This window comes from Xenopus laevis, chromosome 9_10L (assembly GCF_017654675.1).
Source record: "Xenopus laevis strain J_2021 chromosome 9_10L, Xenopus_laevis_v10.1, whole genome shotgun sequence".
NCBI lineage: Eukaryota > Metazoa > Chordata > Amphibia > Anura > Pipidae > Xenopus > Xenopus laevis.
In genome coordinates, this window is record NC_054387.1 from 27592847 (window position 1) to 27616081 (window position 23235).

Consider the following 23235-nt stretch of genomic DNA (forward strand, 5'->3'; position numbering starts at 1 on the left):
TACATTATTTGTGATGAATTGGGAAACTGACATTTTCTTAGGGTGTAGTTGACTTTGCTACTACTGTCATTGTTTACTTGTACAGTCAGGCCATGAAAAAGCTGTACATAAAAGTTTTTAACATTATTTTCTTTCTTCAATCAATATGAGATGTGGAAGAAATATGGCTCATATGACATTGGGCTCAAACTAATTAGAGTTACTTTGATGCCACTGATATGCTTATTATAAATAAGATAAATGATGGAGCCAGCATGCTACCATAAAAATCAAAGCATTCTGTAGTCATTTAAAGGGGTGGTTCATGTGGTGTTTATACAAATGGCCTGTAGATGTCACTGTGCTCACATATACTGTGCATACTTCCTGGTAGCTTAAAAGTGAAAGCTTAATGTGTAATGCCTGCATGACTCTGCTAATAAAAGTCATACTCTACTCATCCTCGACTACCCAAAACATAACATTTCTCCTTTAAGTTAACGTTTAATTTGTTCTAGAATAGCCATTTCTATGCATCGTTTCAGTTAGTTTACATTATTTATTTTCTAGAGTTTCTAAATTATTTGCCTTCTTCTAACTCTTTCCAGCTTTCAAATGGGGTCACTGGACCCATCTGAAAAGCAAATGCTCTGTAAGGCTGCAAATGTATTGTTATTACTACCTTATTTCAGTGAAATGTTTGCAGTTTAGCATTTATCTAATCATTCACCTTGACGGAGTCAGCATCAAAAATTAAAGAGCACTACAAAACACGTTCGAACAGCAGAAACAGGTTTGTTAACTCACTGCATATTTTGCAGGCTTTTTAATTTTATTTACTAACAATATTGAACAGGAGGGGGTGATGCAATGGTATAAGTTCGGGAGAGTTAAGGGCAAGAAATATCAATGAGGATAAAAAACTATGGAGATTATATAAAGGTGAAGTAGTTTAGTGATGGGTGTTACAGCATCCAGATTACTGGATCACTTGTGAAATAATTTGTTTTAGAAGTCACAAAAAGTATCCCGTAAGCTGCATGGTACCTTTCTAAAGATGGAAAAAGAAGGCACCTTTAATTCCAAAGAAACATTGGTGCTTTGGCTCCCAAAAAGTGAGTAACTAAAAGTGATGGGGAGAAAGATGTTAGCAGAGAGTTGATCTGAACTGCATGTGCAGCTTCTCTGTAAATAAGGACAGACACCAACTTCTGTGAGAACAGTAACTTGGTTGCTTTATAGAACTCAGCATAAACACTTCAGCAAAACATGTCTGCAACAGGAACTTTTCATAGAGAGCATACACAGGAAGAGGAAGAAGAAAATCACTCAGGGTTACAGGTTAAACATGACATCACATTGATAGGCAACAATAGACCCTCTCTGCATTAAAGGACCAGTAACATCAAAAACATTTTTTTAAAAGTTCGTTAGTATAGAGCGAAATAAAAACACCAAGAAAATTAAACTTTAAAACAGCAAAGCATTTATTAAAGGGATACTGTCATGGGAAATATAATTTTTTCCAAAATGAATCAGTTAATAGTGCTGCTCCAGCAGAATTCTGCACTGAAATCCATTTCTCAAAAGAGCAAACAGATTTTTTTATATTCAATTTTGAAATCTGACATGGGGCTAGACATTTTGTCAATTTCCCAGCTGCCCCAAGTCATGTGACTAGCTCTGATAAACTTCAATCACTCTTTACTGCTGTACTGCAAGTTGGAGTGATATCACCCCCTCCCTTTTCCCCCCCAGCAGCCAAACAAAAGAACAATGGGAAGGTAACCAGATAACAGCTCCCTAATACAAGATAACAGCTGCCTGGTAGATCTAAGAACACACTCAATAGTAAAAACCCATGTCTCACTGAGATACATTCAGTTACATTGTGAAGGAAAAACAGCAGCCTGCCAGAAAGCATTTCTCTCCTAAAGTGCAGGCACAAGTCACATGACCAGGGGCAGCTGGGAAATTGAGAATATGTCTAGCCCCATGTCAGATTTCAAAATTGAATAAAAAAAAATTCTGTTTGCTCTTTTGAGAAATGGATTTCAGTGCAGAATTCTGCTGGAGTAGCACTATTAACTGATGCGTTTTGAAAAAAAACAGGTTTTCCGATGACAGGACCCCTTTAACAAATAACTTACAGAAACTCTGCTTCCTGTCCTCTACAGAAAAGGCGAAAGGGCGACAATGATCCATTGTATGGTGCTCGATTTCTTCTCCCATATTCTACTGACAGCGTGAGTGTTCATGGAAGGCGATTTTAGCTGGCTCATTATCTTCCAGGTTTCCAACAGCGGCAGTGCAGGAGGAAGTATCGCACCCTTTCGGCCTCAGGTCCCCCAGCCCAGTGTGGAACTGTATCAGTGTTGCTCTCTCTCTTCTTGCTGTCACAGTAAAGCAGCACACGGGTAGCACATTGGGATCAGTCCTTGAGCCGAGAGTAGATCTCTTACTGCTGCTCCTGTGCACTGGCACCTCCTGGCCCAGTCTCTCCTCTTGCTGGCTATCCCCGGAACTGCTGCTGTCGAGCTCCCTCGGGGTCCCCAGGTGCCCCAGGCAGCAGTAAGAGATCTACTCTTGAATGTGGCTAAAAATGTAATGTTTTATACACTGAACCTATTGTACCAGCCTAAAGTTTCAGCTTGTCAATAGCAGCAATGATCCAGGACTTCAAACTTGTCACAGGGGGTCACCATCTTGGAAAGTTTCTGTGACACTCACATGCTCAGTGGGCTCTGAGCAGCTGTTGAGAAGCTAAGCTTATCAAAAATTATCAAGCAGAAAATGAGGTTGGCTTATAATATAAGCTGATGCTACAGGGCCGATTATTAAATTCTGATGCTAATTGCACTGGTTTCTGTAATTATCTGTATTAATTACTTATCAGCCTTATATTGTGACATTTCTATTCTATGTGTACTGTGAGTGGGTCCCTAAGCTCAGTAAGTGACAGCAGCACAGAGCATGTGCAGTGAATCAGCAGAAAAGAAGAGGCGGAGCTACTGGGGCATCATTGCAGACACAGATCTTTACTGCTAAAGGACTGTGGTTGCCTAGGGCTGGTACAGAAGCAAAAAACATAAATGTAAAACATTTCTAGCTACTTATTTAGTTAAGCTTTAGTTCTCCTTTAAGATGGCATATAATGGTTATTTGAAAATATATAAGGGGACTGAACAGAAAAAAAAAAAATGAGAAACGAGAAACTAGAGAGAGCAGAGGAGGCCGTGTTTGGTGTAGGAAATCTATCTGAAATAAATTGTGAAGAGGAAGGAACATTTTGGCAATGTTCAATCAGTTTGGAAACCACTGATTAAAGTTTATTGTAGATTTTTGCACCCAAACTGTATGGTTAGCAGCCCTGTGGAGGGTTTTAGATGGAAGGTCAGTTAGGGTATAATTTGGACAGAGATGCTTTGCTTTCCTAGACACTCCTAAAGGCCCATCTTGAGATTCAAATAAAGGTGAATGCTAATTTGTAGTCCTAGAAACTGAAATATGGCTGAAATATTATATCTGTAATTTTTCAAGTTGGTCTAGAATAACCATTACCCTATTGGCAAGAATGTCATCATAGAAAACACCACTACAGAGTTTAAAATCTTCTATAGCTGTATGGGTTTTTACCAGACTTGGTTTATCAAATAGTTTTCTTCATGTGACTGTAATACAATATGTGGAAAATAAATGTATGACCCATCAGACAGTCAGTCTAATGAAGTCTAATAAAGGCCTTGCTAGAGTGGAAATTTCTTGACATTCGTTTTTGTTGAGAGTGCTATGGCAATACCATGCATTGATATTCTTTATTTATAGACTGGAACACTGCTTTTGTGTACGGTCTACAATCAGGAGTCACCTTGAGGTAGCTTTAATATATAATCCAGGATTCGGTTCGGGATTCGGCCTTTTTCAGCAGGATTTGGATTCGGCCAAATCCTTATGCCAGGCTGAACCGAATCCAAATCCTAATTTGCATAAGCAAATTAGGGGCGGGAGAGAAATCGCGTAACTTTTTGTCAGAAAACAACGAAGGTAAAAATGTTTTCCCCTTCCCACCCCTAATTTGCATATGCAAATTAGGGTTTGGATTCGGTTCGGTATTCGGCCAAATCTTTCGCAAAGGATTCGGGGGTTCGGCTGAATCCAAAATAGTGGATTCGGTGCATCCCTAATAAAAACATTTCAGAATTACTAGTCAGGCAGAACCCCAACTTTCTTCTTTTAACAACATTTCATTTAAGCAGACTCAAGCCCAAATGTACTCAACACTCTGTACCATTGTATCTCAAGCTTAAGTTGCCAGAAGTTTGAACAGCTGATTGTAAATCCCACTGGGCTGGGGGTAGTACAATTGTTCAAATAGTTCAATATGCACTATGCATAAGTAGCACTATATAAGTAAAAATATACAAATGGTTAGAGTACTCCAGCCTCAAGAATAAGCGCAACGCCCCTCTGCCCAGTGTGACCTACAGTAGCATCTCTCGACAGTGCTGCCTCAGAAGACTAACTTAGAAAGCTTAGAAAAGAAAATCCTGAAAGTCTTGAAGATGAAAACAAAAATCTATGTATCTGATTTCTCTTAACCATCAGGTTCCTTTATTGTACTCCCTAATGGAAGCTTTCTCAGCAACCTACTAAAATTAATGCTGGGAACACTAGATGCAAGTCCTTGTTAAGACTTTGTAGATTACATTTGCAATTAATTTAAGTATATTTAAAGACTTATAAAAAAATAATAATAAAGGATAAAATCCACGCATATTTCAGCCATTAAGATCTTCTAGACTCTTTTTGCAGGCAATGGTTAATGCTTGTTGCAAAAAAACTATGCAAACCAAAGTTATTTTTTTCCAAGAATATAGGCTTAGGGGGTTCCAGCAATGAAAAATCATACCATTGGAACTATGAAATTGCTTAGGCACTGCAATTTTCCCAGGATTAACCAGAGATTTAGCTGCTGTGACAAAATGTTCTTAAAGGAGAAGGAAAGTGTTCTTGCACTTGGGGGTGCCAAATGTGATTGTATTGACTAACCTGAAACCCCGGGCCGGTGCTCCTATCAGCAAAAAAATGCATTGGCTTCTTCTTGTGGTTGCGCATGCGCAGTAGAGAGAAAAGCCAAACTTTAACTAAAAAGTTGGCTATTTCATTCTACTGCGCATGTGTCTGCCCCGGGAAATTTGAAGAAAAAAAATCAAAGAAGTCTGTTTTTTTTTTGTTTTTTTTAAGCAAGTGCATAAAAAGCACCATTTGTTCTAAAATTCAGATCAATCATACCCTCAACTATCCCACTGGTACTCCAGAGCCCTGAAAGGGAAAGTAGTTACATCCAATATGAGGCCTTTATACAATAGACTCAGGGGCACTGTGCAAATGAAGCAACAGGAGTAACTCGCCTCAGGCAGCAGCGCCCCGCTAGTTACTTTAAAAAATGGAAATTAATCTCTTCTAGCGCAGAGAGCTCAATTGCCCTCTCTGTGCTAGCGATCACATCCAGCACAAAAAAGGTGAGCTTCCTCAGGTGGTGGAGGGGCCAGGATTGCCCCTGAAGAGACTAGCCCTCCAATACACACACATCTTCTCATTTGGGGTTAAATTAATCAATGACCTGAAGTTTAAGTTTAAGCACATTTAGTCTGTAAATTGTGGGGGAAAAAAAAAAACTAGGGTGTGCATTTCCTGATGCAGTTAGGCCTAAGGCCTATACACTCACCCATAAGATAAATATAGAAACCTAATAGCAGGAGACAAATTTTAAAAATGCATACAAGATGGTACCTCTACCCATTTGTGCTAAAATTAATATACCCTACTACTAAAGACATTTTGGAGGTGTGTGAAAGATAAGGGCAGTCTAGTGATGAGCAAAATTCTTTACCAAGTTTCGCCGCAAAATTTATGCCAATAGACTCCAATGGGTGAACCCAACCCATAGCACGTGGCAATATCAGACTGGCTTAGATTTTGGGCTCGGATTGTGCGCTCCAGTTTTGAGAGCTCTGGTTTTGTGCACTCCCAACAGTTTTATGGGCCATCCCAGTGGACCTAGTGGGCCGTGCTGTCACTGCTCCACCTGGGCTGGCACCTGCTAGCAATGCTGCTCTTCTTCCGGACTCCCTGCTGTGCTCTGGATCAATCGTGCGCATGCTTTCAGTTTTGCCTGATGATGTCACTACCAGCCAGGCATCCTTCACGTGAGGGGAATCAGTGAGTGGCGTGTCAGTGAGGGAGCAGCTGCCCAATCAGCTTAGAATCCAAGGTCCCTATCACATTTACATCAGTTTCTGCACCATTGTATTGAATGTTAAACAAAGGTGGCAATTTGAATAATCTATTGTAAATCCATGCATACAAGCATAAACATAACCAAGCATACGATGCAGGTGCAAGGTCCTTGTTAACTAAAGGTCCCCATAGACACAAAGATCTTTCGTTGGTGAACGATCGTTTTCAGTGAAATCCGACCAATTATCATGAAGTTAGTGGGAATCGAACGATTGTGCATCTTACGATTTTTCGTAACATCTGTCAGAAAATTGATCGGCCAGGTTAAAAAAATGTTATCGGTCCCAGTGCAATCTATCTATGTTTGCAGGGCCTAGCAGGCAGCTACCCTCAGTTTTCCTGTCAATATCGCCTGAAATGGTCTTTTTAGTTGATGGACAAATCATACTTTTAAACAATTTTTTCGAGATAATCCTGGTCTCACGATAATGAAAATATCTTTTAAAAATCTATGGTCAGCTTTAGTCTGATCGGAAAGTTAGTATTTTCTAGGGATGCACCGAATCCAGGATTCGGCCTTTCAGCAGGATTCGGATTCGGCCGAATCATTATGCCAGGCCGAACTGAATCCAAATCCTAATTTGCATATGCAAATTAGGGGCGGGAGAGAAAAATGTTTTCCCCTTCCCACGCCTAATTTGCATATGCAAATTAGGGTTTCGATTCGGTTCGGTATTCAGCCGAATCTTTCGCAAAGGATTCGGGGGTTCGGCCGAATTCAAAACAGTGGATTCGGTGCATCCCTAGTATTTTCCTCACTAAATACCAAACTGACCCATCAGAATTTTTCACCTGCAGCAGTGCATATGGTTCTTCACAGTGAGGACAGTAAGGATATGGAATGCACTGCCGGAATATGATGTGATTCTGTGCCGATTGTGTTAATGCCTTTAAGACTGGCTTGGATGATTTCATGTACAAGCATAATATCCAAGGATATAGTGATCTACAGTTAGTTGCAGGGCCTGAACTAGGGGTAGGCAGAAAAGGCACGTGCCTAGGGCGCAATGAAGTGGGGGCGCCAAACATGTACCTCTTCTTTCGCCTACCCCTGGTCCGGACCCTTTTTCTCCCACCGGCATGCTCCAGCAAGCTTTTCTGTGCGTGCTCTCGCTCTCTCCCCTCCACGAATTGTAATATCTGGCGCACATACACGTGGACACACACTAGCAGACACGCGCTCGGTTGTGGATGCATGCGCGCACACACACGCGAGGCTGTCCTGGCAAGGGGGTGAAAGGGCGGTCTGATTGCCTTTGGGCCCCCTGACTGGCTTGGCCCAGGCCTGGTTAGTTGTATGTATATGTATTTATGCAAACCCTTTATGCAGAAACTTCAAATATATTATCTATTTGGTCAATTGCATGAACGCTTTATACTGATTTTGCTTAAGGATGAAGTTACGGTTCTGTGTTGTTAAATATAACATATTCTTGTTGCAGAATTCTGAAATCATTGAGTTTCTCTGTGTAAGTAAGACTGATTGGTGTAAAAAAAAGTTATTCAATGACAGGCAGGCAGATTATACCCTGACATTATCAGGGAAAGAAAGATAATATTTGTTATGGCTTGTCATTTGTTGGTATGAAGCAAAATACATGCTATGATACCTTCTTTTTTTGGCATGTTTTTAAGCATGTTGCTGCCGCATGATGGCATGGCTTTTTTGTGCATGGTGTGTCAGTTTGAAACGCAGTGTTCTCTTGCCTGTATCGCAGTTTGGTATGCATTTCCTTTATTTTCCCTTATGGGCTTTGTGGGTGGAGAGGCTCTTCAGATCAGATTCTCTGGTGGGCCCCAGGTGCCCCAGTCCGACACTAGCTGGTGGCCATTTGCTGGCATCAAACCATTTAAAATGGCTGGAGTTGATCTACTAGGAGACCAAGAAGTGTTATTATGATCAATGATACAAGGCCAAAAAAAAAAATAAAAAAACGAAACTTCATTTAGCACATCATGTTGGACAGAAGTATGCCAATTTGTAACAGGTCTTAATGTTTATGGTTTTTTTTCTATTATTTAGCTGGTCTATTTTGACTACATCAAGTCTGGAATGTCATGATTAAAATATAATGAATACAAGGGGCCTGTAAAGATAAGTCATGACAAATACGAATAATAAAAATCAAGGTTCATAACAAGTCATTTTTCTGTTTTAGAATGTAAAAGGAAGCGCACACATAGAGTAGTATTGTCTCAATTAAGATAAGCAATTAAGCCCCTAGAGCCACAGAGTGTTTAAAAATGGTGCCTGGAGAGCTAAATTGCAGAAGATCCACCAGTGTGATATTCTTCAAGGTTCCCCCTTTCGGGTATATACTCACAAGATTTCTTGGATTTTTGATGCATGTAGTAATGTTCGTTCTTCACCTTATAAGTTTTCTCCAGTCATCCACCAAGTAATATAATGAAGATATAAGCAAAATATAGTATAATATTGCTTTAATAAATATTAAAAATCACCATAAAACAAACGATTTTCTACTCACAAGGATCACCAGATCATAAAGCACGTAGTACCCAAAGCAAAATAAAAGTCCAGAGTTCTCTGGGTTCAGGAAGGTTTCTCCTGTTGCGTCTGTGATCGATGAATAAATCAAACTGCTCCAATATCCGTGACCAATGAATAAATCAAACTGCTCCAATATCCAACGCGTTTCGCAGTCTCTCTTGACCGCTTCCTCAGGGAAGGTGTGATGATCACACAAGTCCTTGTAAATCATGTCGGTGCTGCTTCCTCCCTGTTGCAGGCTTACCCGTTTATATTTATTGTGACATAATTACCCGCAACTTGATGTTCAAATTTTAACATTAGCAGCAAATACCCAATAAACATATAAACACATTCCAAGAAATTCACAGTGTATTGTGGATTATTTGCTGCTAATGTTAAAATTTGAACATCAAGTTGCGGGTAATTATGTCACAATAAATATAAACGGGTAAGCCTGCAACAGGGAGGAAGCAGCACCGACATGATTTACAAGGACTTGTGTGATCATCACACCTTCCCTGAGGAAGCGGTCAAGAGAGACTGCGAAACGCGTTGGATATTGGAGCAGTTTGATTTATTCATTGATCACGGATATTGGAGCAGTTTGATTTATTCATCGATCACAGACGCAACAGGAGAAACCTTCCTGAACCCAGAGAACTCTGGACTTTTATTTTGCTTTGGGTACTACGTGCTTTATGATCTGGTGATCCTTGTGAGTAGAAAATCGTTTGTTTTATGGTGATTTTTAATATTTATTAAAGCAATATTATACTATATTTTGCTTATATCTTCATTATATTACTTGGTGGATGACTGGAGAAAACTTATAAGGTGAAGAACGAACATTACTACATGCATCAAAAATCCAAGAAATCTTGTGAGTATATACCCGAAAGGGGGAACCTTGAAGAATATCACACTGGTGGATCTTCTGCAATTTAGCTCTCCAGGCACCATTTTTAAACACTCTGTGGCTCTAGGGGCTTAATTGCTTATCTTAATTGAGACAATACTACTCTATGTGTGCGCTTCCTTTTACATTCTATTTCAGATTTCCTGTGTCGTTTTAACCTGGTGTGAACGGTGATATTCAAGGAAGCAGCCCCCCCCCCCTTTTTTGTCAATAGTGCAGTGGCGCGGTATTGGTATAAATTAATTATACCTCTTTCTATCAAAAAAAAAAAATCATTTTTCTGTTTACTGGGAACAGTGGCCAGGGTAACTGTATAGCACTTTACATTTTTGGTTGAAAAAAGGCAAAATAATTATACAAGTAAACAATAAAGAAAGAATGGTACCATTTTAGACTTTTATACAATATGCTATCAAATCTAAGGCTTTCAAATCAAAGGCAAGATGTCCCCTTTAATTGTCTTGCTATTTAGTCACTATCTAAACTGCAGACTTTGCTTATGAGTTCTATCATCATCTCTGCAAGGCTGCTTCCCAGTCACATCTGAGCACTTATTTGCTTTGTCCACAAGTTACGCCCTTACAAATAACAAAGGCATGTAGGTGTGTTTGGCACATTTGCATGTAAGCTGGCAGAGAGAAAAAACACTAAATGTGCATGTTTCTTATGTTGGAAATTAACATAGAACTAATTCTATGCATTATAAAACTTTGCATTATGAATAGGAGCTCTGCTGAACCTCTTTGCTCCAGTCTAAAGGTAGTAGACATGGCCTCATATCCAAGATATTAGTCAGGTTCTCTCTGAATTGTAGCATTTTTTGCACAATTTCAACTAGCTCATCAATCTGCTACGTTTTGGTTTGGGATTTAGCAAAGTCCAAAAATAGTGGATTTGGTGACTACCTAGACCAAATAAATTTTAAAAGTACCAAATGATTACTGCCCTGTTGCAGCATTATCTACTCAATAGCAATAACACTGAATTCTATTGGAAATGCTGTTCAGAACAACGAATTGAGCTGGTATGGGCTTAACTTTCAGCTACAGCTCTTTTGGAAAAGGCAAATGTCAGCTTCACACATTTGTCAATACATTTGTATTTTTTAGAAACAACAAATGTGTTTATCCATTTGTATAGAAACCTAGACAAGAGAAAGAAGAAAACCTCTGTGCCCACTTTTCTCTAGATTGCACATGTATTCCTGGAGTGCAGAACTCTCCAGCACAGTGTTTTTTCATTTAATTAATTACAATTTTTTGTGGTTTAGAGTAATTAGTATAATCCAAATTTTTTAGCACTAAAAAAATATACTATTAGTAAACTGGCTCTAGTGTGAAAATAACATATACGGTATATATTGGGTATGCACACTTAAAAGAATATAATAAAAAAATCTCATATATATATATATATATATATATATATATATATATTATAGCAATGAAGTAATTCGCCGTTTTGGCTGAAGATGCTGGGGAGGAAAACTCAGAACTGGCGTGTATGGAGCAGGCTGACTCTCGGAGCACCCCGGGAGGCAGTGGCTCTAATACGGGTGGTGGGGGGAGTGCAAGGAAGGAAAGGCAGGTTCTAGTTATAGGGGATTCAATTATTAGAAAGGTGGATAGGGTAATCTGTCGCAAGGCCCCTACATGCCGAACAGTCTGCTGCTTGCCTGGTGCTAGGGTTCGGCATGTGGTGGAACGAGTTGACAGATTATTGGGAGGGGCTGGGGAAGACCCAGCGGTCTTGGTACACATAGGTACCAATGACAAAGTTAGAGGAGGTGGTGAAGTCCTCAAAAATGATTTTAAAAAACTAGGTTCAAAGCTGAGGGCGAGGACTTCCAAAGTAATTTTCTCAGAGATATTACCTGAGCCACGAGCAACGCTAAGGAGACAGCGGGAGCGTAGGGAGATTAATGCGTGGCTAAAAGATTGGTGTAGGGAGGAGGGTTTTGGGTTTTTGGAGAACTGGGCTGATTTTTCAGTCGGCTACAGGCTCTTTGCTAGGGATGGGCTGCACCTCAATGATGATGGGGCAGCTGTTTTGGGAGAGAAGATGGCTAGAGGGTTGGAGGAGATTTTAAACTAGGTGTGGGGGGGGGGAGGGTTCAGTAAAAGATTCAGTGGTAGACAGGTTAGATGAGATAGTGGGCAAAGAAAGGGAAAATGGGGGAGGAGATTTGGCTAGGGATACTGTTAAGGATAGGGAGGACCACATGTCATATGTTCAATATGGTGCCAGTATTAAATGTATGTTTACAAATGCAAGAAGTCTGACTGGTAAAATGGGAGAGCTGGAGCTGCTGGTGATGGAAGGAAAATATGATGTGATTGTGTGGCCGAAACATGGCTGAATGAGTCGCATGACTGGGCAGTAAATATCAGTGGCTATACTTTGTTTCGGAGGGACAGAGGCAATAGAAAAGGAGGAGGGGTATGTCTGTATGTTAGGCAGGATTTAAAAGCTCATATAAAGGAGGAGGTTGTGTTAGAAAATGAGGGGCCAGAAGTCGTATGGGTGGAGTTCTTCACCAATTGTAAAGAATACAGCAAATTAATTGTAGGAGTATGCTATAGACCCCCTAATGTAAGTGAGGAGGAAGAGACAAAGCTCCTAATGCAAATAGAAAAGGCTGCTAGTTTAGGTAAAGTAATGATAATGGGGGATTTTAATTACCCAGATATTGACTGGAGCAACGGTACTGCTAGATCAGTTAATGGGAACAAGTTTATAAACTTATTGCACGACAATTTTTTAGCACAGGTTGTTGAGGAGCCTACCAGAAAAAATGCTATTCTTGATTTAGTGATCTCAAATGACCCAGAACTTATAGCAAATGTGCAAGTCATTGAACCCCTGGGTAATAGTGACCATAATGTTATATCTTTTAATGTCTGGTGCAAAAAACAAAAATATACTGGGGCAACAAAAACCATGAATTTTGCCAAAGCTAATTTTAGTGCCTTGAGGGCTGCCCTACAGAGCATTGATTGGGGCATTAGGTTTACAGCTAAAAACACAGAACAGAAATGGTTGTCCTTTAAAATGATATTAAATCATTACTGTTCTCAATTTATTCCCTTAAGGACTAAACGTAGAAGCTCTAAGAATCATCCTGTGTGGCTTAATACAGAGGTAAAGATGTTAATGGGAAAGAAGAGAAAGGCATTTAAAAACTACAAATCTGTAGGGACAGAAGCTGCATTTAATGAATATAAACACTGTAATAAATGTTGTAAATCAGCAATCCGGAAGGCTAAGAAAAGAAATGAAGAGTTAATTGCGGTGGAGGTGAAAACTAACCCTAAAAAGTTTTTTAAATATTTTAATAGTAAAAAGATGCAGGTTGAGAGTGTTGCTCCATTAAATAATGGTACCAGTATGGTTGTAACAGATACAGATAAGTCAAATGTGTTAAATCAGTTCTTTTCTTCAGTGTATACAATAGAGGAGTCTGGGTTCACAGGCTCACTTAATAACTGCACGAATGGTTCAGCTCAATCTAGTCAGTGGCTGACTCAGGATATGATTCAAAAAGCTTTAATACAAATTAATGTAAACAAGGCTCCAGGGCCTGATGGCATACACCCCCAGGTTCTAAGAGAGCTTAGTTCAGTTTTAGACCAGCCCTTAATTCTGATTTTCTCAGATTCACTGTCATCTGGTATGGTGCCTATGGATTGGAGAAAAGCTGATGTTATTCCAATATTTAAAAAGGGATTACGATCTCAGCCTGGCAATTATAGGCCAGTAAGCTTGACATCTGTGGTGGGCAAATTATTTGAAGGCTTGTTAAGGGATCACATTCAAAATTTTGTCCTAATGAATGGCATTATGAGCAACAATCAGCATGGCTTTATGAAGGATAGGTCATGTCAGACGAATTTGATTGCATTTTATGATGTGGTAAGTAAGATTCTGGATAGTGGGGGGGCAGTAGATGTGATCTATTTGGATTTTGCCAAAGCGTTTGATACTGTGCCCCACAAACGACTGCTTTCTAAACTAAGGTCTGTTGGGCTTAATGAAGTCGTTTGCACATGGATAGGAAACTGGCTACAGGATCGGGTACAGAGGGTGGTTGTTAATGGGACATTCTCTACTTGGAGTAAGGTTCTTAGTGGGGTCCCCCAGGGCTCAGTATTGGGTCCACTTTTATTTAACTTGTTCATTAATGACTTAGGGGAGGGTGTTGTAAGTAATGTATCAGTGTTTGCAGATGACACAAAATTATCCAGCCCAATTCATTCCATCCAGGATGTGGCATCCTTGCAACAGGATCTTGACAAACTGGCAATCTGGGCAGCTAAGTGGCAAATGAGATTCAATGTTGATAAATGTAAAGTCATGCACCTGGGATGTAAAAATATCCAAGCCACTTATACCCTTAATGGGACTGCACTAGGCAAATCCATTATGGAAAAGGACCTTGGAGTCCTTGTAGATGATAAACTTGGCTGTAGCCAGTCAGCAGCATCAAGGGCAAATAAGGTCTTGAGCTGTATTAAAAGGGGCATAGAGTCACAGGAGGAGGGGGTCATTCTTCCACTGTATAGAGCACTTGTAAGGCCCCATCTAGAATATGCCGTACAGTTTTGGTCTCCATCACTAAAACAGGACATTATTGTATTAGAGAGGGTACAGAGAAGGGCAACTAAGCTGGTAAAAGGTATTGAAAATCTTAGCTATGAGGAAAGACTGGCCAAATTGGGGATGTTCACGCTGGAGAAGAGGCGCTTAAGGGGTGATATGATGACTATGTATAAATATATAAGGGGATCATATAACAATCTCTCTAATGCTTTATTTACCAGTAGGTCTTTCCAGCTGACACGAGGTCACCCATTCCGATTAGAAGAAAAGAGGTTCCGCCTAAATATTCGGAAGGGGTTTTTTACAGTGAGAGCTGTGAAGATGTGGAATTCTCTCCCTGAATCAGTTGTACTGGCTGCTACATTAGATAGCTTTAAGAAGGGGTTGGATGGCTTTTTAGCAAGTAAGGGAATACAGGGTTATGGGAAATAGCTCATAGTCCAAGTTGATCCAGGGACTAGTCCGATTGCCATTTTGGAGTCAGGAAGGAATTTTTCCCCCTCTAAGGCAAATTGGAGAGGCTTCAGATGGGTTTTTTGCCTTCCTCTGGATCAACTGGCAGATAGGTAGTTAATAAAAAAAAAAAAAAAAAAAAAGGTTGAACTCGATGGACATGTGTCTTTTTTCAACCTTACTTACTATGTTACTATGTATACATCAAACAAATCAGTATATTATCAAAGCAGTTTATACACGGCAATATTGACGAACATATACATACCACCTAGTTATACGTTCAAGGCAAAAAGAGACAACCACAGGAGACGGACACACTTGCCAGTGATGAGAATACCCCAACATTTCAGCACTATAGCCTTTGTCAAGGCTGCTGTGTTTGGAGTGCCCTCTGTTGATCTGTGAAAATAACATTAGCTATACTTTGTGTTTGGGGGTTATCCAGTTAAAATGCTGCAGCATCAACTTTGGCACTTTTAAAGTCAAATGCACAGTGTGCTCCAATAGTGGATCATCTTTTACGGAGTAGTCGATGAGGCAACTATGGAATTTCTACCTAACATTGTGCTGTTGTACAATCAGAGACTATGCACGCACCAATAGCAACTAAACTACATGGTTGCTATGGTGATGCGCAAACCAAGCAGGGATTATATACTACAGTCGCCTGCATCTTACAATTCAGTTTTAGGCTCCGACGACCGGTGTGTGTTCTCCTCTGTCTGCTTCATTATTTTGGCTGTATTGCAGAGATCAAGCCGTACTAGCGCTCAAGCTTTTTAGACTTGCTCAAGGAAGGGTTTTGGCGCATGTGCATTTAGTCACCTGGTGCCCAGTTGTCGCAAACCGCCAAATTTCTCCAACTGCACATTCACCGACATGTCGGCCTCCCACTCAGGTTGCCGAAGACCCGGAAGATGGCTGCGTGGAACTCCGATGCCAGAATCTGTGCCGAGTGGCAAGTATAAAGTATGGGGCACTTTCCCCGGGGATGGGGGGGCAGTTAGGCTTTTTTTTTGTTAAAGCGTTGAATTCTCCTTTAACAAGTACCAGTAAGGACAGAAATAGGAGGCATTCAGTAGGCAGGCTGGCCCATACTTGCAAGACTTCAAAGGCTGTATGGAGGAAATGGAGTACTCTACTCCTTGACATAAAGGCACATTGATGCCCCCCTCCTGCAAATCAAACATGTGGCTTGAAACAATGGAATATACAAGTGGCCAACTCCATGATTAGAGAAAAAATTTGAGAAAATAACATAGTAACATAGTAAGTTACTTTGAAAAAAAAGACCCCCCCAAGTTCAATCTTTTAAGTCTATATATAACCTGCCTAATGTATATTTGATACAGTTGAAGGAAAAAAAATTGCCTCAGAGGGGAAAAAATTTCTGAATCCAAGATGGAAATTGGACCAGTCCCTGGATCAACTTGTACTATGAGCCATCTTCCATAACCATGTATTATCAGAACTTACTAAAAGCCATCTAATGACACCTCTATGGTTCACATCCTAAAGCCCTGTACTGTTCACACCGGAGACCCAGACTGAAACTGCCCACATTTTTCACCTGTTCACACTTAATTCAGGTGAATTTTATTCAGGTGTGTCACTGTATGTAGTACATCTGTATGTAGAGTGGTTCTGATGGGGTTCCGTCTCCTGCTCTCTTCTGTCATCGGCAGTAATTATGACTGCACCGGAAAGCTATGACTGGAGGCCGACCACATGCCTCCCAAGGAACACATAACCCACATTTCAGTTGTTCCTGACATCCAGGGCCGGAACTAGGGGTAGGTAGAGTAGGCAACCGCCTAGGGCACAATCATGGGGGGGGGCGCACTTTTAAGGGGATATTTTTTTTTTAAACCCTGGTTTGCTTGCCTTTAATAGTTTTTCACTTTTTTAAACCACCTCCCTCTAGGCTCCTGCTTGCAAAAGTACATATTTGGGGGAAATATTGTAGATTGTGTGGCTGCTGCTGGAACAGGTACAAATTGGGAGCAAAATGAGGGATTGGATTTGCTGATGGCTCAGGTATATGGGGCAATATGGTGGCTGCTGGTCCAGGTACAAAGATGTTTGGGGCAATATGATGGATTTTTTTAGCTGCTGCTGACATAGGTACTGATTAGGGGCTTGGGAGCAATCTAAGGGATTGACTGGTATTGGAACAATATAATAGGTGCTGGCACAGGTACATGGGAAAACACGATGGCTGCTGGCACAGGTACCAGGTGCAATATGAATGGTAAGGTCGGAAATGGTAATGCAGGACCGGGTGGGGGGTCACTGAATGAAGCCCTTGCCTAGGGTGCCAAAATACCTTGGCCTGGCCCTGCTGACATAAGATACTAGAATGATTCTGAGCACTGGATCTGGAAGGGAAAGCAATGAATCTAGTGAAGATTAGTTAAGTGATTTCCTACACAACTGTGGAACAACAATCAGGTAGGTGGTTGTGTAGCCTTCATTTGCCAGTGGGGTATTAATAGCCAAAAACCGTGTAAGGCTACAAATTTATTGTTCTTGCTACTTTTTATTACTTATCTTTCTATTCAGGCCTCTCCTGTTCATATTCCAGGCTCTTATTCAAATCAGTGCATGGTTGCTAGGACCCAACCAAATTGCAGAAACTGCAAAGCTCCTAAATAAAAAGATAAATAACTAAAAAACAACAAATAAAAAATGAAAACTAATTGTAAATGGTCTATGAATATAACTTTCTACATCATACTAAAAGTTAATTTGAAAGTGAACAATCCCTCTCTCTCTCTAATGCTTTATTTACCAATAGGACCTTTACACGTGGGCACCTGTTCCAATTAAAAGAAAGGAGGTTACATCTAAAATATTCAGGCCCGGATTTGTGGCGAGACCGCAAAGGCCTGGGCCTAGGGCGGCATAGATTAAGGGGCGGCATGCCTAGGCGCTAGTGCTCTGGGAAGAAGAAAGGATGCAACTATCCTTTACGAGGGAGTGGGCGATGCAGGACGCCGGCCTCCGGGTGCCCTCGGGGCAAATCTGGCCCTGTAAATATTCTGAAGATTTTTTTTACAGTGACATCTGTGAAGATGTGGAATTCTCTCCCGGAATCAGTCGTACAGGCTGGTACATTAGATATCTTTAAGAAGGGGTTGGATGGCTTTTTGGCAAGTGAGGGAATACAGGATTATGAAAGATAATTTATAGTACAAGTTGATCCAGGGCCATCTTGGAGTCAGGAAGGATTTTTCCCCCTCTGAGGCAAATAGGAGAAGCTTGAAATGGGGTGTTTTGCCTGCCTCTGGATCAATTAGCAGTTGGGTAGGTTATTTATAGACTTAAGGTTGAACTTTATGGACCCCTGTGTCATTTTCCAACCTAACCTACTGTTACATTCCACGACTGCTTGAGGGATACATATCAGAGATGAAAATCCATGAACACTATAATCTTTAACCATATAATTGGAAACTTCTCTAGTGATTAAGATGGTCAGTGAAAGGCAGATCCTGTCATTTGACTAAACAAGTAGGTCTGGACTAAACTGCACAAGGAAGTCTTCTGGCAGCCAACCAAACCACTTAACCCTGAACGAACAAATGCATCTAACTGAAAAAGCAATTTTAATCACTGGCCAAATATATGTCAATCCCAACAGTGGAGTGCTGCTCTAGGTCTGTAACACCAGATTGGTGTCAGGTGCCGTCAGGTTTCGGGCCCAAAGCTGCCCAAAGCCCAAAAACTGTATATAGCAAAACAAGAGACCTGTGGCACAACTGATGTGGTTGATTCAGTGATCGGTGTTTTATTCAGCTCACAAAACAAAGCGGCAACGTTTCGGGCCTCTGCTGGGCCCTTTGTCAAGGCTTGACAAAGGGCCCAGCAGAGGCCCGAAACGTTGCGGCTTTGTTTTGTGAGCTGAATAAAACACTGATCACTGAATCAACCACATCAGTTGTGCCACAGGTCTCTTGTTTTGCTATGGCCAAATATATGTGTCAACATATAAATAAATAACTATTAATATATCCAATTTGAATAGGCCCAGATCACACACAGTTTTGGTTGAAATTATGTTCCTCTAAGGCTGCCACCTATAACAGGTCTGAATGAACCTTATGCTAGATATACACAAGATACTCACAGCTGACATACTATATTATGCACTAATATATACAGTACATAGTACATTCTACCATTTCATTCATTTGCAGAGAGGTTTCAGAATTCTATTCATGCTTGAAAAAAGAAATAAAAAAGCACAGTGTTGTACGTACACTCCACGCTGGTCTTTGATGAGAACTATAAGCCAGGATCAAACCATTATATAAAAGAGACTCCATGGAATCTGGGACAGATGCAATAGCTTGCATTGTGCGGTAAAGTTACAGTGGAATATTGCAAAAGACAAAATAAACAAACCATATCATAAGACAAAGAAAAATATTAACTCTTGTAATTGAGATTCCTTAGAGATATCTGCCCCCCGCCCCAAAAAAAAAAACTACAGAACAGGCTGGAGACATTTTTTAATGGAGACATATAAACAAAACTTTTTTGTTCCTAAATCTTCACTGGGGCTGATTTTATGGTTGGGCACAGAAGGTACCTTTCCTGGGACCCAGCAACTGATGACCCATTGTATGAAAAATTTAGTCAATTATATCTAAATCATTATAAATAACTAATATAATTAGAATACATATTGTAATGTGCAATATACCGTTTGACTATTCTTGAACTACAATTTCCAGCACCCAGAAACAGCCATAAGCCCAGTTCTCTTCGGAATACAGAAAACAATATGCGATTAATCTAAATCTAAACTACATGTACTTCTTTCTGTCAAATATAGGACTATAGATGTGTTTTATAATAAAGTTTCTGCACAGGCACAATTCATATGCCAAGAGCAAAATCTCCATTAATAAAGTCCACCCATTCATCTTTTGACACTGTTAAGGTCATATAGGCATCATGTCACTGTAACATAACCATACTGAAATCACTACCTTTGGCAAGCAGCAGAAATTATGCTCTGGTTACCCACAACATGTCTGCAAAGGCCAGTTAAACGGCACAAGAAAACCCCTTGGGATGCCACTACTGCCTTACAAAACCCAATAGTGTAAATACCTAGCAAGATATTTCACTGCATGACTAACGGTCATAAAACAACATCTATAATGTTTGGAGAATGTTCTAGAGTACTAGGATTCCCTTTAGGTGTCAGTAGGCACTGACTCACTGGATTATCTCTGTAGAGTGCTATTAAATATGTTACTGATGTATTAATGGTTTTGAGAGTAGTGCCACCATTTGTATTTGTTTGTGCTTTTTCTATTCAGATTTTTTAATAAATTGCTCGCCATTTGTGGTTTTAGAGATTTTTTTTGTGGTTTCTAAGAAATATTAAAATCAGAATGTTGATAAATGGGCCTCCCCATTTATTTAGAAGAAGAGAGAGAAATAATGTTGTTACCCACGTATTACTCATTTGCTTAAAAAAATAAAAAGATACACTGGATAGCTTCAGGCAAGGATTGAGTATATGCAAATACAACTGCTTCTGCTTCAGGGACAGAATTCCACAACTTCGCTCTCTGTAAATGATCGATTTAGCACCTTAAAATGTAAGCTCCTTCTGTAGTCTCAATGAAAAGCCCTTGTTCCCTCTTTCTTCTAGTGAATAAAGCACCAGAGGGTTTATTGTATGAGCTCTAGTCCTTACACATTTATAGATAGGTTCATGTGCGCATCTTCTCGTCTGTTAACAGTCCCAATTTGACTAGCCTTTCCTAGATATGTGCTGTTAACTTAACTTTTTTGTAAATCTATACCCCTTTTAATATAGAACAATAACTTTTTGCTGGCACTTGCTGACTGACATTGATTTCAACTATTTCTCTGAGACTCTTCTCCATCAAGCATTGCATATCCAATTATGGGTATAATAGTTTCATATATTTAAATTAGAAATTAATAGCCTCAATTTAGCAGCACGGAATCTTGTGTATTACTAAAACTCCCAGATTGCAGATGATAGATCCCAGAATCCTGTGCAAGAATGACTCGTGTGTGTCATCTGCACACACACTGCTTTCAACTTCATCTCCCAAGGCATTAACAAATAGATTAAATAATAATGGACCTAGTAGAGACCACTGCCATCCCAGGAGCTTCAGCGTGTCAGTGTACATAAGAGAAATTGCATTGGGCATGCGCTGAGCTGGTAGCACAAATGCTCTGCAAGGTGCATTATAACCCACCCCCTCCAAACTTGACACTGGATCTTGGACAGGAGTGAAATCTTTACCTCTGGCACAATACATCACTCTCCTAAACCTACCCTAGGCACTGGCCCTTGCATGCCAGTAGAGCAAATATGGAACTGTGCAGTAAACCCCATAGAACTATTAGTATATGTACCATTGATAACTACTCTTTGTATATAATCCTTTAGCCAGTTCTCTATCCATGTACAAACAGCATCACTAATACCAAAAGATCTTATTTTAGAAAGCTAATGTTTCTGTGGCACTTTATGTGTATCAATAAAAAAAAATGTCACTAAAATAGATTAATATTTTTTCCAACCCAGCAGAATATTCTGTGTATTTGCATAACACTGCATGATTCAGAGCTGCAGTGCATTAGCAGTTACATAATTGTATGCTATATCATTAAATATTTTCTGTAGTCACAAACATAACAAATCATACAAGTCAGGGCTTGTTATTATGTATGCTTTTCAAGTAAGACAAATACAATGTTATCCTTCCATGCTGCTTGCTATGCAGAATGATAATCTCAGCACATATAGACATACATATATAAATCAGGTACTGTGTTGGGCAGGGAGACTTTTCTGTAACAGATGGGCAATTCAGGGGTGTTACAGGTGCATTGCACTTCAAAGTCACAGCTGGACCTTCAAGTAACAAAGCAACAGGTCTGTCCCTCCCTCCTTCTCCACTGTAATTATACACTCAACGTCAAAGCTCACTGATACGGCTTTCTTTTATAACTGCAACCAATTCATTTTCCACTTTGACAAGCTGTTAATGAAAAATAACCTATATGTCCTGATACAGTGTAAAGTACACCAACCCAAGCAATGTACATAATATGTTCAATTAGTTAGCCTTAGTGAAACATCAGTGACTAAGTGGCGTTCTGTAAATGACGCCGACACACACAGCACAATGCAGTATGAAGATGTCAGGGAACGATTCAGTGCCAGAATGCTTCTGAAATTGTTAAAGGGAAACTGACTGCCAATTAAAGTGATCATTTACCCTCTGTTCCATAATTCCAGAAAACACATAACATAAGCTTGTTTTAGATTTTTTTTTCAGTTTTAATATTAACAGTATTCATCTTAAAATACATTTTCTGGTTAATCGGAGCAGAAGACTCTGAACAAATGTTAATGAGTACGGGAAGCCTGCACACATGCCTAGGGCATGCTTGTTCTGTGAATGTGTAGGTAGGGGCATCCATGTTTGACAGCGTAGTATTTGGTGTTACACTGAAGGTATTTTACAGGACACTAATAGGGGTGATCTCAGATTAGATGGTTTTAGTGATTAAGATAGAGAGTTGCTTGGTTGTTGGAATATTGTGAATCACTAAAATTCCATACACCAACTTTTCAGCCTTAAGCATTGTGACACAGCAGAAACACAAGCGACAGAACAATGAAAAGAAGTGTACTCCATAAACGACTATGGGTAAAACAAGACCAGGCTTGTATCTTCTCAAAAACATGATATTGTTCCAAAATGAAACAACCAGTGCATCCTCCTCTCTTATTTTAAAGAAAAACAACAACAAATATCAGGGAGAAAGGAAACAAAGCTGAACTCAATAGCAGAGAAAACAAAATTGATATAGTGCCAAGTCTGCGTTTGTACTTGTGTATCATTGTGTGAACAGAACGTACCTCTGGCTATGCCCAACCCTGATTTGTCATAATTGAGAGCTTTTGCACCAGAGGAGGTCACTATATATAAAAGTTGCTTGTTCTTAGGCATCCAGAGATGTAGGGTAGATTATATCTGTATACTCTCTGGGGATCTGTGGGCCCCCATGCTTCAAAACACAGATCAGAACAATCAGCACTGCACCCTGGACAGCACCTCTAACTGAAGAAAATAAAATGAAGAAAATTGTGCAGTCCCTGCCTAGAACATATCTTATAAACAGACATGAACCCTAAAGAGACTGGAGACCTTCTTAGCCTTCCCAGTGCTCTGTTGATCTCTTTAAAATATACAGCTCCATATTTGCCTCTTTTTTTGGACACAGGTAACAAGAAAGGCAAGCTGGCAAGCTGACAGACAGACAGACAAAGCCAACATATTTTGAAGTCTGATAGAAAAGTTATTTTCCTGTTCCACAATTATGACAGAAAAGGGAGAAATCACTGATGAGAATGATAGATTATCTATGGTATATACTGTATTCTATATGGTGCAACAACATAAAAACATATCAGTATCAC

General features: G+C 40.0%; 1 protein-coding gene across 11 annotated transcripts in view; it reads right to left on the reverse strand.

Annotated features, from left to right (window-relative positions):
* baiap2.L (BAI1-associated protein 2 L homeolog) overlaps positions 1-23235 on the reverse strand; it is a 156479-nt gene that overhangs the window by 132819 nt on the left and 425 nt on the right. The gene's annotated exons all lie outside the window — the stretch shown is intronic.